Below are 14,488 nucleotides of genomic sequence, written 5' to 3'. Positions count from 1 at the left end.
TTTAGATATCCCTCTTTTTTTCATCTCAGTAGCGAAAGAAAAGATAAATATGCAAATTTGTTCCAATATTTTCTTCATCGTGGTGTCGTTGGCCATATTACCTTCATTTTAGGTAAATTAACAATCTGTAGGGCTTGGTTGGCTTTACTACAAAAACGCTGCACTGTTTAAGGACCACCTGTGTTATGCTCAAATTTCCAAATTTGACCTGCGAAGTTCACTCATTGACACGTTTGTTAACACTCAAATGTCTGGGGAGTATAAGCTTAGCGTAATCTGCCTCTACTCCACTTACCAAATCTTGAAGGAGCTGTTAGCATGATTGCGAAAATGTGAAGGCGAATTATAAGTGTGCACATGATTTCAAGGAAAGGGTGGGGGAAGGCAAATTCTAAAAACCCCGACTTATATAGATCTAATGAATCTAAACAGAAGGGGCAGAGCCAGTGGCGGAGCGTCCATACAGTCAGGGGCGGACGCCCCCCCCCCCTGACGTACTCAAATGGACTGCTGGCGCCCTTTTCAGCCTTTACCACTTTTTACTTATTCGCAATTATTGACTTTGTTATTGTGCTCTCATATACTTATTGACATTTGTCACATTATCTGCAAATTAGCAAAGCTCGGAAAGGGTCATTTCCGGCGATCTAGGGAGTATCTTTACTCAAAAAAAATCTGCACGCTCCGCGCCAACCTGTGGTGGCGATCCGCTTAGATAGTGTCGAAAGCGCCCTACAGACCATTGTCGACCCCCCCCCCGACCAATACCTCTAGCTCCGCCACTGGGCAGAGCCGAATGAAGGAATGTAAAAAGGGGGAGGGGTGGTGGTGGCCCTGCATGGAGTCGACTGCCTAGTAGGAGGTGTGGAGGGGCCAGGGAGGTGTGGGTCCTAACCCACAATGTTCCTTCATACATTGTGAGGCATATTGAGACTATAAATCAGGTCAATATTGTTGAACGTTATAAGCGTATTAGGCTAATAAATACTCTTCATGTTATGTCGGTGTGGCTTAAAGAGGCGGGTGGGGTGGCGGGGGGGGGGGGGTTCATTCCCGTACCGCAATGGTCTAATTCTTCTGCGGTTGAAAACAAAACATCCCCCCCCCTTGACTGAATAACTGTCCGCAACTGACAGTGGAAGGTGGAGGGGGGGGGGGTATTAATGCCCCACCCCCATGCGCATGCTGCAACTGATTGTATTAAATATATACATATATATATATACATATATATATACATATATATGTATGTATATATATATATATATATATATATATGTATGTATGTATATATATATATATATATATATATATACATATATACACGATATACATGTTTCTTCTTTCTGGTATTCGACGCCATCTTCAAGGAAGACCAATTCATTCATTTTTTATCCTCATGCACCAATTTACCGAATTTGAAGCGAAATTTAATCCTACCTCTATGTAAATGATCCTACAATTAACGCAAACTTCCACGCACGACTGATGTAACTTCAAACTGTCAAGTTTCTACTATTGCATATTTCAACGCTTAACACATTCACACATCGATAAACTCTCCAGGATTTTGAAATATCACACCACCATTTTTACGGTGATTTTGACGAGACAGTATGTATAACGACAGTCTCAAGTGAACCCAAAACGTTAGTGCCTAGGGACATTCCGAAGTATAGATAAACGATTATGGTATATGGTTTCATTCCCAAAAATTATTTTTGGATTTTTTGTGTCTGGAATGACCTCTTACGTGGAGTAATGGGAATTGCGCATGAAAACATTAACCCAACATACTTTCGTCTTGACAACATTTGGAGAGTTCAATATAAGAGATTTGTTAAATGTTAGTTTAGTATTGTAGCAAAGCCATCGCTTTACATTTACCAATCCTTTCCCTAAAAGTATACCGTACCGTCACAAGGTCTCGATACCGCAATAAAGAGTTCTATTTCGAGAGATAAAAAAAGCATGCTTACAGGAAGATTTATACCTGAGTAATATTTAAAAAAATGACTTCAAGCAGAACTTTTAGTCTTTGGTAAGACATAGTCCAAGCAAAAATGAACAATCTGGGTGCTATTAAATGTTTCTCTAAAGATTCAGTCCAAAATATTCACCTTTAACTTACACGTCTCCAGTATGCAAACTTATCATTTCCCTGAACTCATTAGCTAAAATAAGCATATAGTGGTGTTAAATCAATAAAAGTCGTAATGCCTCAATGAAAGTGACAAAAGTACTAGAAAATATAAACATTTGGTTGTTAGTGAACATAAATACATATTAGAACGCCACTGATTACAAACCGTTTGTAATTTAAATATAGATGGGTTTACAAAGTTGCTATTATACGTTCGTAACATGCTGTACTGCTCGGGTAACATCAATAACATTTTTTTTTCAACTTTGGAAACATTTAACTTAAAACAAAAGGTAAGATTATGACGTAATACGAAGTGTTTTGGACGGTATGTAAGTCACTTATCCTTACATCTTTCTCGACGGCATTTTGCTTATCAAAACAAAGTTTAAAAGGGTGTTAAAATGGCTGAAGTTGATTGGTTAGCAAAATTACTGAAAAAGGTTTCGTATTTTTAGGCGAAAAACCACATCCTCATAGCATTCTGACTCGCAAAGATATGATTTTTTTCTTTCATTCTGTTTCATAATTTGTAAATGCATCTGGCAACAGTAGAATGGATGACGTCATCGTAGCACTTCAGCCGATGAAAGTCTTTGTTTTCCTGTATAATTTGTCAAACATGTATCCATAGAGAAAATAATGTTGTTGTTTTTTTTCTCAAAAAATGACATTTTGATCAAAATTCTTAAGTACTGTCAACTTTGACAGCTAAGCATATTACACTCAGCATGTATCACGTTTCAAAAATAAAACCAATATTTTTGTACCCAATTTTACCAAATTATTACAATAGCCTATGAGTAAAGCTGTTGAATACAGCATTTGTGCGGATGACATCACAGACCCCCCCCCCCCCACCCCTCCCCCCATATTGCGATCCAACTTCTTGGTGCAAGTTGATTAATTATATAAACGGTATAAATAGGTTACATTCTTATGATGCGATGATATATATATATATATATATATATATATATATATATATATATATATATATGTATGTATTTGCGTTTGTGTGTGTGTGTGTGTTCCTTTAAGGTAATCGAACTGCGATGATTTTAGGATCGAGTTTTGACCAGACCACTTCATTAAGTCCTTGGGCTATCAACATTTAATCTCAATTGCTTCTCTTCACCAAGGTGTGTAAATGAAGTAATTTGTAACATATAGTTGTGTGCGCATGTTAATGGATGCAACCTGCAGTGGGCTGTCCCCGAGGAGACGCGTTAATGAGGCTCATGTTTATGACCCCACTTGAACTGTGTTAGAATTTGAGTGTATCAAGTCGATATACACACTTCAACTTTCAATTTTAATTTTATTACGACATTAAAATGACCAAATTGATTTTATTTAGTAAAATTGAATTTTGTCAACCCTCCGTGACCGATTGCTTTACTTATTTGAATATTTATCTCCCGAGAAAAAAAAAAGTAGTTTCTGAAGTTGAGCTTTAAATTGTTTTGTGTGTCTCGGTAGAAAGTTTACCACTACTTCTGCCTCTAGTTTGAACATAGTTGTTCCAATCTCTTGACACATTATGTGAAACTCAACAGTTTCCGAGTCCCAGTGAAAAAAAAGTTATATATTCCAGCATCATAAATGTTCTTGTTGACTTATTATTGCGATGTGATACGTATTTCTGAATATATCGTATCCTCTGTTTATCTAGATGATTCCATTGTTATATAGGAAAATATAATCATTGTCACGTACTTTGTCCTGATGACGTCATCCACGCTACAATCTCAAACTATATCAATATCAAATATCATGAGCGATTAGTTTTGAACTCTAAGTAGCAGAATATGTCTAATAAAGCAGCATCTAAAAAATTAATCCATAGAAATATCAACTTTTATTTATTCAAGCGATGGTTGCTCTACTGAGTACAATTTGTAATCAAACTGTAGTCATTAAGGCGTTCACGTGTCTCGGTTACAATGGAAAAATTGAGAGTAAGGTCTAAATATTAGTTAGTAGTAATCTTAGCGATTGGCCAGCCGAAATTTGGCCGATATAAAAGTCAAATTTCGACAGGCTAAGTTTCAATTTGACCTAGATCAAACTAGTTCGTTGAAGGATGAATATTATTCACGATCGCAACGGCAATTTACTTCAAAACAAAAACGAATTAAATAAAGATCAGGTTGTCTTTTATCCGTTGTAGGCTAATGAGTAAATATATACTTATAGTAGCCACCGTGTAGTATGAAAGAAGTCTTAAGAGGATTTTCTGGCGACAAAATAATCGTGACGTTCTAATATGTTTGATGTTAACTAATAACAAATTGTTTATATGTTCTCATACCTTTGTGACTTTCATTGAGGCATTAAGACATTTACTGATTTAGCACCACTTTGCGTAGTTTAGCTAATGAATTCAAGGAAATGATCAGTTTGCATTCTGGAGACGTAGTATCAGTTGAAGGTGAAAATCTTGGACTGAATCTTTAGAGAAACGTTTAATAGCACTCAGATTGTTCTTTTTTTTATTATATAGATATATATATATATATTTATATTTATATATATATATATATATATATATATATTTATTACTATTAGTATTATATCACGATAATCTGCAGCAACCACAATATCCCCTTTAACCACTTTACCACAACACGCAACAACGACGTAACAAAATGTGAACAATTGTGTACACATGTTAATTAGAGTATCATAATAACTGGTTCATATTGTTTAACGGATTACCAGACAGATACAGGTCTTGATGTGTAATTTTCTGTGTTCAAAATCAAATTAAGTGTGCACTCTATAGATGCATTGTATATTTTTCGAAGCAATAAATACTGAAATGTCCAACATGACTCCATCAAGTATTTCAGCTGAATACTCCCTTGTATGCCATAGGCAGGCAGCAACGTGAAGGAAGAAACAAATTTCAATTGCTTCCTCACCCCCCCCCCCCATGTTTTCCTTTTTTCTTCTTACTTTTCAGACCTCTGGAGCGAGACAGGAGCAAGCATCACTATTCTTACCCGTTTTTAATCAACTTTAACGAGATTCAGCACAACGCTCTGATTACATTTTTTTCCCAATCGATTCCATTGTTGGCTTAGGGTAACGCCAGCAGCATATTTTGTTCAATAAAGAAGTCACAACGTACGCACTATAGAAAAAGGTAAACTGGCTGAGAGGTTCAAAGCCTGTCTTTGAGGATGTTGACTTCATGAATGTGTGCGTATACGTGTGTGTGTTTTTTTTTTAAACTTTTTTCCCCACATTTGTTTCGTTAAAACATTGAGTCTATAATCTGCAAACTATCTTCTCCTTCACCCTTTCGAATGTCGACATTTTTCAAGTCTTAATATGTGATGAAAACAAAAAGCTTGGTTTCAAGAGGCCTGTGTTTTTTTTCATGAATAAGCTGTTACCCTGGGGAATATTATACAACAGCCTTCACTCTCAAAAACAGTCCTTTTTAAAATCGTGTTTATAATGGGGCACGTTTAAGGGGTTTATGGATAACAGGAAGTAGATGAATAAGAATGGGACAACAACTGAAAAATATTGATTAAGCCATCAAAGATGTATAGATTTTTCTCCTTTTTTTGTTTTTTAGATCAATTCTTTTCTTCTTTAGGCAGAGTATTGTTGATTAAGGACTAGAGGATATTACACGATGACTTATTACCAAGCACGATCGAGTGCAAATAATTTATGCAAAGAAGTATGTTTCAATCTTCGTTTACTTTATTCTTATGTTTATTTGTCTCTTGCAATAGGCCTATATGTGCAGTAACAGTTGTAACGGCTGTTAAGGTAGCATAATCCTATTAGAGTCTATATCAATCAGCCAGAATCTTCTCCTAGCTCAGGAAAAGTGCCAAAAAAAGCAATAGGAGAACATTTTTTTCTGATACGTTATCAATCAGGATCTGGTTTGTTGTGCCTTGCATGTTGAAGAGCATGAATGGAAGTACAATAATTGTAGACCACTTTAGGCCCGCCCAGGAGCAGCGTGCGAAAATTGTTTACTACTGAGTGAAGAGGTTTGTTTACAAGTGACGAACACTTCAGGCTCTGATAGCAAAAAATCTGCATTTTCATACTACGGAAAATTGATGGTGCCATGAAAGGCCAACTCGTCAGCTATCCAGAGATGGGTTACGTTCAGCTAATGAGAAGTTTTATATAGACTTAGAGACCACATTACTTTCGTAATTCAGTGTGTAAGTCAATGGGGCTTTTAATGGGCGTATGCTACCTTAATGTATGTAGCTTACTGTCGAACGCCGTTTGAATTCAGATTCTATTTTAATAAAGCCTATGCATTCAACCTTGACTCTCATAAGAAAAGATGGCGTTCAGAAGACTGTTCATTTCGCATGAATATATACCGTTCCGCGTGATTATTAAATCTATGCTAAAAAAAAATAGAGTCTCTTTTCCGATTTCTAAAGACATTGTAGTTTTAAATGTACTAATCACCTCATTTATTTTATTCAAGAGAATAATTTATTCTTGAAAAATGAAAAAAAAAGGACGAAGGCAGTCGGCCGCTGATATCTTGCCCACTCAAAGTGTTGGAGTTATTACCCATGACCAAAATGGCGGCATTTGGTTTCAGTCTCACAACTAGCTTTCAGTAACCTTAGAAGTATGAAATTTGAAAATGAAACAACGGGAAATTGTAAAGATTCAATCCCCTATAGAGACGCTATGATATTACAAACTGTAGCAACTTGTAGGCCCCTGATTCGACGTTTAAACCGTGATATTTCCCAAACGTAACAACATTTTGTTTTCGATATTGTTGGGAGTTATCCGTCACACCAGGCGCGGCGGAACGGAAAAATTATTGGGGGGGCTAATGTGTGGAGACTATCTAAGCGGAGCGCCACCATCGGTTGGCGCGGAGCGTACAAGAAAATTTTGGTTTTTTTCAAACCCCCAGATGGCCGGAAACGGCACTTTCCGAGTGTTTTATGCTGCGAATACCTAGCCCTAAAATATGGGTCTCAAGCCTGCAATTTCTCAGATTGCACGTAAAAGTCTGTAAAAACATTGTAATTTGTATATTCGATGGTTTTTTAAGAGAGTAGCTATTACTCGTAGTGTACTCGCAAAGATGTTTTTGAGTGTAGTAAGGGCAGTGGCGGAGCTAGAGTATTGGTCAGGGAGGGCAAGAATGGTCTGTAGGGGCGCTCTCGACACTATCCAAGCGGAGCGCCACCACAGGTTGGTGCGGAGCGTACAGAAATTTTTTTAGTAAAGATACTCCCTAGATTGCAGAAAAAGACCCTTTCCGGGGCCTTGCTAATTTGCAGATAAACGGAGAATAAATAGGTGTCGTCGCCATTTTGTCGGAAAATTACACCAACAGAATATGACAAATGTCAATAGGTATATGAGAGCGCAATAAAATAGTCAAAAATCGCGAATAAGTAAAAAGTAGTGAAAAGCTGAAAAGGGCGCCAGCAGTCCATTTGAGTCCGTCAGGGGGGGGGGGCATCCTCCCCCTGACTGTATATATGGACGCTCCGCCACTAAGTAAGGGGATGTTGGAGAACTGGCTGAAATGAGGCAAGTCATTGGCCTAAGACGAAGTTGTGTTACGCTTACCGGTACTCACACTCACTGCTTCCACTTTTCACGGGGCGTGAAGACGCGGTTGGGGTGACAATGTGGTCTATAGCCAGGGGACGGGCCGAGGGTCCCCCAGCAATTACTAAAATTATTACACCTATAGAGTATACGTGTGCATCGGACAGATCGACAAGTATGCATTGAAAAATGGGCAGATGCACGTTTCGCAGCCTTGGTAAATATTGGGGGGGCTTATCATGCATTTGCCCCCTCAACTTTTTTATTGGGGGGCTGAGCCCCCCCAAGCCCCCCCGGTTCCGCCGCCACTGCGTCACACAGAAATATAAAAGTAAGATAACGAAAAAAGCTTGGAAGGACCTCTTCTTTAGTAGTAATAAAGTGAAATTTATATAATATATGTAGCCTTGCACAACTTTATTGACGTTAATAGGCAATATTTTATTCCAAACTCTAACCAGATATCTTCAAAACTCCTTTTTTTTACATTTTACCAAAAAAAAAATTACATCAATTATTTAAGCACTAATTCCGTTCTTGAGCTATAAGGAGAAGTTTTTATCTTTGAAGTGATTGGCATTTGCCATATAGTATGAAAGGTTCTTTTCGCGGTCGCTGTCATCGTAACACGTGATTTTCCACGTTATTTATAATTCAAAATATGATTCAGTTTATAGCACATAATGACAAACACCTCAATGTTTGTAAACCTATATATTTACATAATTTATTGCACAACACCTAATAGGTAAATCAAAACAGCGTTGCAGATTTTTTTTTGTTTTTTTTTTTGCTTTTATGCCGTCGTGGTTTCCTTAAATCAGCCTAAGCAAAGATAATGACAAGGTCAAGCGGAGAATTTGATCTCTTTTCATTTCCATAAAAGCCAACATGTTGAGGCAATTGACGTGAATTAATATATACGAGATGTCTATTTGGATTTCAGCCTAGAATTTAATCTTTATAGTGGTTGTAATGTATTATTTAAAGAATCTCAAAGTGTGTATTTGAACTCAGGTTTGTAGTAAATAACATCGTTGCTCGCTTCTTATTTTCATATTTAAGATCTAAAACAACACCTGCCAAACGTTTTCCTATACATATTTATCGCTACTTTTACTGATGAAACGAAAGATGCTGTATTTTTCATTACTCTGTAGCAATTATAAAACCACTCATATTTCCGTCTCATCAGAAATGAAGCAACGCTTAGCTCATATTATATTGTTACACCAACGCAAAGAAGTTATAAATCTTTCCCACCGAAACTGAGTCAGTGTGTTTGTAATTAGCCCAAACGACTGTAGTGCTATACTGGTTTGTCAACGGAAGACACTAATGAAACAAGCCATAAATCTATAATGTATTCTCATATTAGTATGAGGCGTGTGTCGCGGAATAGGTTACATACACACTCTCTGTACGCAATTCAAACAAAAGACGGATCGATACAGTTACTATGGTATGGACAAAGCCCATATGACGGACAAGAATTATTATTGTATAAGATACAGCAAAATGAACACGGTGATAGCGTGACAAGAAAATGCTTTAAAACCGATGAGTATTATTAAATACATGCATATGAGAATACATTACACGTATATATATATATATATATATATATATATATATATATATATATATATGTTTACAGAATGCATATTCATGTTGTTAATAATATTGATAAACAAGTTAATATTACAGCTAGACATTATTATAGAGTGATTCCGAAGTAAACATGAACCATTCATGTTTCATGAACATTTCTTATACACATGGGTCCTCCTAAAAAAAAAGATTAACGTTTCCTATGTCGCTAAACCACAGCGAAAGACCTAACCAGATTAGAATTTGAAGATAGGTTAGCATGCCACAGGTTATACTGACTAAGGAATACGGTACCAACATTTGAGCTATGCAAACAAGATTGTTCGTGAAGCTGAAACGCCTGCTTCACAAGGCATTAACCGTTTCTTGAGTGTATGTGGGAGTTATGGATATATATCCGCAGGGTAGTATATCTATGAGAGGCCACCCCATGATATCCATGATATTTGTATTAATTTGTATTTTACATTTTGATGACCTTAAACCTGACATCGAGAAACCATAAAACCTGGACATAGTACGACCGTTATAAACTATACGGTCACGTGACAGATCTTACTATTATAGCGAGAATGGCCCATTAGTGGCGGGGGGGGGGGGAGGGGTGATACAGTAGCCTAATATATATTTACAGCAGTAGTAGTAGAACAGGTTATAGCTTCCATTTTATGTGAAATGAAATAATCATATATTTGTGTTTGTTCCAAATCATTTTTCCCCCTTCTAATTGTTGTTTCTATCTTGTAGAAATGTCTCATTTATGAATAAAGTAAATCACTTTCCTTAATGTAACGATAAAGAATACAGTTAAATGTGTAGGCACAGCTGCTGAATGAACGTCTTACCAATGAATTAACGTATGGGGGGTGGGGGGTGTTAATTTCTTTTCTTATTTTTTCTTATGTTTTTTCTTTATTTATTTATATAAATGTTTGCGGTTCTAAAACATTGAATATGCCCAGGAGAAAATTGGGGAGGGGAGATATGATTTTTCTTATGATTTTTTTGTTAGTTATATAAATTTGGACAGCTTTAAAACATTAAATAAGCCTTGGAGAAATATGGGGAGGGGAGGTGTTATTTTTTCTTGTGTTTTTTATATTTATTTATATAAATTTTGACAGCTCTGAAACATTAAATATGACCCTGGGAAATTTGGCTATGTATCCCTCGGTAAAACATGACAATACATAACATAGTATTTATAGTCAAAGCTCACGTAGACGAATCTTACCAACATAGCACTACTTTATTGAATAAATATTATAAGTAACCTAATGTGTAGGTGTTTTCAGTCCTACAACGTACATGATATAATCATACTGTGACGTACCCATTATAAAATTCACAATGATAATCCCAATATTCCCCATCAAAACGCCACAAGAACAACGAAATGACGGAGCATCAAATGGTGTCCCTATTAAACCATGCGTATAGCTTGTTGCATGTGTATCTGGGTACAATTTAACAGTCTTTTTGATATATATATATATATATATATATATATATATATATATATATATATATATATATATATATATATATATATATATATATATATACTCAAACATCTCTGCTGGTAATATACATTAAAAACGAAGACGAAAAAGATTTGATAGCATTTCTCACGATGACCTTATAAAGAAAATCAAGGAATAAATGTAGCTCTCTAAATATATATATATATATTTAGAGAGCTACATTTATTCCTTGGTTTTCTTTATAAGGTCATCGTGAGAAATGCTATCAAATCTTTTTCGTCTTCGTTTTTAATGTATATTACCAGCAGAGATGTTTGAGTATACATCCTTGGTACGAAACACGAGTTTTAAAAGGAAATTTTCTGATTATGTGCAAGAAGCTTAATGACGCAATTATTTACAAAATTCGACGAGAAAGAGCTGTTAAAATAAAACTTTAAAAAATGTATATTAAAATATCCTTCGTGAAAGACATCGCCTGCTGAATAAACAACCGCGGTCCTTGTAAAGCGATCACGCAGTAAATTGTAAGACCTATATCAGATCGTGACGCTATAACTGAATGACGTAATTAACAAAAGGGGTGTTATGCATCTACAGCGATTAAGTTACAAGTTCTAGAAGAAAATATAAATCTGAAAAGGTTCACTTTTATGTATAGTTATCAATTTTCATGAAAATTGGTATTAAAAAGATATAGTTAAAAAAATTGGGTTGATAAAGTCTATATGTTGGTCAAAACTGATGAATAAAACAGAAAAACCTCTGTTGAATGATGAAAGCGATAAAATCATCGCCCAATTTATGACGCGAATCGCCGTTATTACCATATAATTATACTTCTAATAAGGCAAAAGATATTAAGTTTGATATGTTTTAGATTGTTGAGAAACACTTCTGCTATCATTACCAGGCACTCTTTTTTTATTTCTGCCCCACATTTACCGCTTAAGAAATCACATTTTGACAACCAGTGGACAAAATGTATGCCTTTAAGAGAGATCAGCGATTGAAGTTTGAGTTTTCCAGGAAACATAAAATTAAAAAAAAAACACAAACATGATCAATTAAAGTGCTATTATCGTGACAATTCTAAATGTTGATTAACGACAAGAGTATTATCAATATAATATTTAGATAATGCGCACAATAAAACGACAGAGTTTGTTTTCGCTTTGTCATGCGCAGACGTAATGCAAATATTTCATTTCATATTTACTTTCATGAATGAAGAAAACATGGTGCTATAAGTTTATACCAATTTCTCACTTGTCATTGTCTAGCTCATTAGCTTGACTATAATTAAGTTTCATTTCAAATAATGAAAGTAAAATTTGAAAATTCCATACTCCAATATGTTTGTTTTTTATTACAGATAGTCAATTCATAGTTGATATTAATGTGTGGGTGATAACACGTTCCAAATTAGAATCAGATCCATTAATTAGTCAATTGATTTCATTCATTGATCTTAACTTGATGAAACAAATATAGGAGGATTTCTAGTTGGTTCAATTGGAGTTATATACTGTCTGATTAAAACAAATATCAAAAGGATACGTTAGTATCAAACACTGAAAAGGTCAAACACAGCCAATTTATTATATTTCATATTCATAAAAAAAATGAATTGATATGAGTTAAGACGAATTTTCTCTCTTTTTCCCCCCTCAATGTTACTCTATTTGTATTGGAAATTCACTTGGATAGATTTTTCCAAACGGTAAGGCCTATAGGGACTCGGATATTGACCTTACCAACTTTGCTCTTTCCACATTTTCTGTTGTTTTTACTGATGTAGATGGTAAGTGAAGTTTTCATTAAGTCACTCCAATTATACCATATAATTATAATAATGTATACTCTTCATTCCAAAGGAATGAAAATTCACTCTTTTGAGAGTTTCCAAGATAGTCATTCCTTTATTCTTCTTTTTATAACTCTGTCTCAATTCATCCTTTGGAAATCTACCAGCTAGACTGTATATGCTAAACTAATGTTGGCCTCTTTTGTATTATGAACAACTTGTGGTAGGATAAAGGTTCGTCTTCATTTAGATACTTTGTTTAACTTGTTCACTAGGTTGTGTGTGTTTTATTCCGAAAGAAGAGACATTTCTCAAAATTCAAACTTGTTACAACATTACAGCCCGGGGTTACTTAACCTGAGTTTTTTTGTGTGTAAATGTCTACAATATATGGAATTTAATATTGTGCCTACAGTCTTCTATTAATTAACGTCTACTGTACAACACCTTGGTTAATTAATATACCGTCATAGTTTTAAACTCTACGAAACTGGATAGCATGACACCTGCGACATTTTCAACCAATTGAGTCAGTATTAACTGTGCTTATATCTTATTTTGGTTTGTTGTTGTTCTTGTTGTTGCTGTAGTTGTAAAGCGAAACAGTAAAAAAAATCAAAGTCTTAAGATTTAGTCTTAATGTTAAATCTTAAGGTTAAGTCAGAAAACTTAAAGGGTGTGAAGACTCGCGCACAAAGAAACGTCTAAAGCCGTTAATTTGACCTTGTTTCGAATGAGGTGTAACAGAAGTGTTAAACACCACGATCGATCCCAGAAAATACACACACAGCTTACTAACGTCGGTAATTAGACACTAGTGTACAGTCAGTACATGTAGCTGCGGTCAATACCCACAGCACAGTATACAAACGATAGAGCCATGGACATCTCATGTCCAGCTAAAGATAACAAGGTATCACGTTTCATTACTGTCTGAATTTTGTAGCGACACGAACAAAACGTCACTTGCAAGCAACAGAATGTTAACTTTTTCAGATGGCCGCATTCGGTTTGGGGCGAGTCTTCAATGCCTTTAAGGTTAAGTCTAAGACCGACTTAGACGTCACATGAAACATTCTTACTCAATCATTCAAATTATGCGGTATAATTTTTACATGGATTGATGCCATCTTACTCTAGTCTAAATTACAGAACAATCCTATGATATACCATGATAATGTATTGAATTGCTGGCAGACGAAACGACTCATCTGTCTGTACAAAATAACTGACATTCAACATGCAATCGTACCTATCACTTACCTCTCACAGCAATATTCCCTTAGCAACACGTGCGTTAGTAAATATCATTTCCAAACCAAAAACAAGGGTAAACGTGGCCTCTGCTCCAAGCCATGTTAATAATACGCTACGTAAAGTGAGAGATTCTCCCGGTAAAAATATCATACGCCGGTTGGCTAGGCTGTGTTTTCTCCTTGCGACTGACAATAAAGTCTATATACTACAATGATCTAACGCTGAAGCCAATATTTTCTTCAATTCGGGTCATTGTTCAAAATAGTCAGTCGAACCGTGATTGTTTCTTGTTTTTGAGGTTTCTAATGGAGGCTCAATATCCGACAGTGCAATGTCAATGTTCAATCCATCTCTAAAAGAGTGATTGATCAAATTGCCTAAGGTCTTGTTTTCAGTCCTAACAATGCCACGATTGCTGCTGTTAATGAAAATTTCCACATCACATCTCGTTTATTAAAAGTACGGATGCTTTGAAGAAATGGTACACTGTGAGAGTACTGATATATATAGTTGTACGTTATGTTCATATACGTGAGGAGGAGGAGGAAACTTAATAATCTGGTGTGTGAAATGAAGGGTAATGAGTTACGAGTAAATAGATAAATCGGA

General features: G+C 35.6%; 1 protein-coding gene across 1 annotated transcript in view; it reads right to left on the bottom strand.

Moving 5' to 3' along the window:
* LOC139984539 (adenylate cyclase type 3-like) overlaps positions 1–14,283 on the bottom strand; it is an 84,501-nt gene extending 70,218 nt beyond the window's left edge. The window contains exon 1 of the mRNA XM_071998471.1: positions 13,886–14,283. The gene's annotated coding sequence lies outside the window, so the exon portion shown is untranslated. The remainder of the gene's footprint in view (positions 1–13,885) is intronic.
* Between the last annotated feature and the right edge of the window lie 205 nt (positions 14,284–14,488).

The sequence above is a fragment of the Apostichopus japonicus genome, chromosome 17, assembly GCF_037975245.1.
Source record: "Apostichopus japonicus isolate 1M-3 chromosome 17, ASM3797524v1, whole genome shotgun sequence".
Lineage (NCBI taxonomy): Eukaryota > Metazoa > Echinodermata > Holothuroidea > Aspidochirotida > Stichopodidae > Apostichopus > Apostichopus japonicus.
The sequence above is the reverse complement of the archived record's forward strand: the minus strand, read 5'-3'. Positions and strand labels throughout refer to the sequence as shown.